Source organism: Triticum dicoccoides, chromosome 7A (assembly GCF_002162155.2).
Source record: "Triticum dicoccoides isolate Atlit2015 ecotype Zavitan chromosome 7A, WEW_v2.0, whole genome shotgun sequence".
NCBI classification, from domain to species: Eukaryota; Viridiplantae; Streptophyta; class Magnoliopsida; order Poales; family Poaceae; genus Triticum; species Triticum dicoccoides.
The window spans coordinates 24800870-24805149 of NC_041392.1; the positions used below are offsets into that span (position 1 = coordinate 24800870).

General features: G+C 39.0%; 1 long non-coding RNA gene across 1 annotated transcript; it reads left to right on the top strand.

Moving 5' to 3' along the window:
* Positions 1–2432: 2432 nt before the first annotated feature.
* On the top strand, positions 2433–3782 carry LOC119327624. The gene is made up of 2 exons (XR_005158620.1): positions 2433–2548; positions 3453–3782. It is a non-coding gene; the product is annotated as an uncharacterized LOC119327624 (long non-coding RNA).
* The last annotated feature ends 498 nt before the right edge of the window (positions 3783–4280 follow it).

Consider the following 4280-nt stretch of genomic DNA (forward strand, 5'->3'; position numbering starts at 1 on the left):
TCAAGTTTACATAATAAGCTTATAGTCTTTTTCTTATTCTTCTTCTTTTCCAAAATGACATAGGTTAGCTTCATTTTACCTAAGTTGGCTCTAATATACTAACTTAGAGCTTATATGCTTAGTTTCCTATAGGTTAGCTCCAAAATAACTTATGTTAGCACAAAATGATCAAGTTTACATAATAAGCTTATAGTCTTTTTCTTATTCTTCTTCTTTTCCAAAATGACATAGGTTAGCTTCATTTTACCTAAGTTGGCTCTAATATACTAACTTAGAGCTTATATGCTTAGTTTCCTATAGGTTAGCTTCAAAATAACTTATGTTAGCACAAAATGATCAAGTTTACATAATAAGCTTATAGTCTTCTTCTTATTCTTCTTCTTTTCCAAAATTCTTCTTATTCTTCTTCTAGTGTTCTTCTTCTTCTAGTATTCTTCTAGTCTTCTTCTTTTTCTTCTTCTAACTTCTTGTTTATCATTTTGTAGATTTGATTTAATTCATGGAAGCTTGCATGGATGGAGTGCTTCTTTTCCATTTGTGTTTTTATTTTTTATCAATGTGAAACTTTTGTGAATTGATGGATAACGGTGTTGGATGAACAATGTGAAACTTTTGTAATATGTAACGATGGAACTATGTGTTGGCTATGTATGTATATATGATGGAACTTGTGTGTTGGCTATGTATGTATATATGATGGAACTTGTGTGTTGACTATGATTGTTATATGGATGCTTGTTGTATATATATATGTGTTGGATATCTCATAGGTGAAATAGTGACTTGAGATTAAGAAAAAAATTAAAAAAATTGTTACTAATGGCGCACTACCATGTGGTGCGCCATTAGTATAGCAGACACTAGTGGCGCACCGTGGGCAAAACTAATGGCGCACTGCCTGGTGCGCCATTAGAATACCAGATACTAATGGCGCACCAGTGATGTGCCATTAGTAAAAAAATTTAGTGGCGTGATACTAATGGCGCACCGGTGGTATGCCATTAGTAGGCAAAACCGGTGCACCATTAGTAGGCCTTTTCCTAGTAGTGATTTGATTATGTAGTGATGTGATTAACTCTTACCTTCTTACCTCCCATGTGAAAAGAGGAGATAAGAGGGAGCATGTTAAAATTACTCAAGAAAGATAAAGAAGAGGCACAAGAAGAAACAAAGATATCTGACACAACCAACGACTTGCAACAGACCAGCAGCAACACACTAGTTCTGCTTGCTTTGTTTCTCTAAACATTTACATCAATATTTGTACGGGACAACAGGCATGTGTACACAATGACTGATTCACCTTAGAAAAACTGCACATGATTTAGACTTGTTCTACGTCAGCCACAAATAACACATAAATTTCAACATAGTGTGGTGTGTAAGAGACTGATTCAACGGATGCTTCTGAAAAAAATGCGCATGACTTTGACTTTATTGACGACTGGTCATTTTGATCATTCGTGTCGCAAGCTCAACTACACACACCCATGAATTTCAACGGTTGGTTTTGGAAAATTGCGTAGGATTTGGATTTTACTTGATTCGCTTTCGTCAGTCTCCAAACCACATCCACATCAATGAAAACGTTCAACAATTAGAGCATTTCTGCGTGCTCCCTGTCTTTGTGATCAGCTTTTTGGAAGCGTCAACGATAGAATATATGAGGATGCCCGGGGGTTATTTCTGAAACAAACAATGAATTGGTTTTCTTGATCCAAGGACCCAAACAAACAAGAACCATAAGTATTTATTTCTACAATACTTTATTGGCTCATGGTTCGGACCAATGGTCTAAATAGTTTCACTTGATAGTTGATATATACGTTTTTTAGAAAAGAGAAATCATACAAATGATTTTATGGCCAAGAACATTTTTACGAGGTAAATAAAGGCATGCAGTCAAGTTATTAAAGTGAGAGTATTTGCACGTGAATATATTGCTCAAAAGTATTACAAGACCAGGCTCCTAACCACCTTTTAAAGAGATTATTTGCCGACATACAAAGATTGTGGCCATAGCCTGCTAAAGTGGAACTGATCCACCCTTGTCCAATCGTGCTCCGAAGTGACTCCTGGACGCCGGCATGGATTGCCGAGTCAGAGACGAATGTGTTTGTTTGGGTAGCCGGAGTCATCACGAGAGGTGAGTACACCACAGCACCGGCACCGTGCGGTGATGAAACCATAAGTATATGCTTTGAAGGGTGATGGCGCTTAGGGGTTACAGTGTAGGGAGAAAGCGCCTCCGCAAAAGGACCATGTGGCTAAATCAACCATAAATGCCGGACTACATTGCCCGGAGCGAGGGCTCCACAAAGGACCACGAGGCGTGGCATCCATGATCATTGGACTTCTGTGTAAAAGTTAATCTGATGCTACTATTTAAGCAAAGACCGACACCTTGAATCCCTCATTGAGTGCCTCAGCATATACTTCTTTTGAGCTCTGATTTTGAAGATGTCGACAAGCAGGAAGCAATGTTCTATCGCGGTGTTGCTGCTGCTAGTGCTCGTCCAACTCATCGGTGCTCTCGCTCGACCTCCATGTAAGCAAGCCTCTTAAGTGCATGACTTTTCTACAACTCTTTGTAATGTAGATATTGAGTTACAGAACCATGTTTCGTTGTGTAGCTACATAGTTACAAGGGTCAGTCCACTCACCTCAGTAGATATTATTAACCTTGCTAATGTGAAGCTACATCATCTAGGCGTCCTCTCTATGTATGCTTTGAGTAATTAAAAAGTCCTTTCGCCGAGAAAGCCACTCTCTCAACTAGCATCCAGGAGGGTATCAGAACTTGAGATTTTGAACCGTGAGCTGATCTGCCTTGCAGATTTAAATCTGTACCAGCCAAAGTAGTATATGTACCTCGCAGATTTCACACATTCCTGTTTAGGCTTGGTGGTGGCCTGCTGCACTTGCTGTGCTGCGCCCACACCACCTTCATGTAATATGACTACTGTCATCCGGGTTTTTGCCCCGTTTTGAATGCATAAGGTAGATCATGATCTACCTTTTCCTTAAAAAAAAGTAGTATATGTAAACCCTGGCCCTTTCTAGGCGTATCAAGACCAAAATTCAGTTGAGACGGCATCATATCAAATAGAAGCAATTAGCCATTTCATGGATGCGCACAAAACATATTTAAATTGAGCTGAGTTTGCCGGAAAGTTGGCCGTGAACATACTTAAATATATAATATATCCTTCCAGTTTGAAAAAATAAAATAATATACTGAACTTACTTCAGTTCAAAAGTAAGTTCCAAAAAGGTCTTGTTTTCTTTGTTCAGCTTCTCCAGACAACTGTGAGATAAAAAAACTATTACCTCACTACCGAGAAGATCAACGTAGATTCTTTTTAATATTTTCACAAGGTTGGTTGATCAACATAATTCAGATATATGTGACCAGTTGTCTTACTACTCTTTTCACTTGGATCCATGTGCAGGCGATTATCTTCGTCCAGGAACCTGTCACTATAACAAACCATGAGGTGAAGCTGGAAAATTGTGTGGATGCTGCTTCGTTGGGTTATATTGCCTTATTGGATTATTCGGTTTCTTTATAGAAATATCCGTACTGTTCAGTTTGTTGGCAATCTAAAATATGTAAAGTTTAAAATCTCTCTAGGGTGCATTTTGACGGAATTCTGAATCCATTGTTAATTTTGGTGACCAGTATTTCCTGGTACAAACGTTTACGTCTATGGGACACAAATGCATGTGCGACACATTGATTTACCTTGGGAAAATTATATACTTCACATGATTTAAACTTTGTTTAGGTCTTCAGCAGCAACTACAAACGAACAACAACACACTAATTTCAACACGATGTGATGTATCAGATACCGAGTCAATGGATGCTATTGGAATATTGCATATGACTTGGACTTAGCTCTGTTCACTGACGATTGGTCATTGCACCAGACTCGCAAATTTAATTGGTTGGTTTTGGCAAGTTCTACACGAATTTCACTTTATTTTATGCACTGAAGATTGGTCATCTCGGTTACTCGGTTTCCATATCACATCCACATCAGCGACTGGCATAAACATAGTTAGTTTGACCAGCTGTTCCCCGCAAAAAAAAATTTGACCAGCTGTTGTATTACCGCCTCAAGCGTTCGGCAATTGTAGCATCTCTAGGGGCATGTTTGGTTGCCTGCACCTCTTAGTTGGTTGTCCATCCCGGCACATCTTCGACTTCAGTGCACTAATGGAAATGCTTCGAGTTCGGCGTCCTTGTTGCTTCGGTCCCGGTGACTTGAATCTGT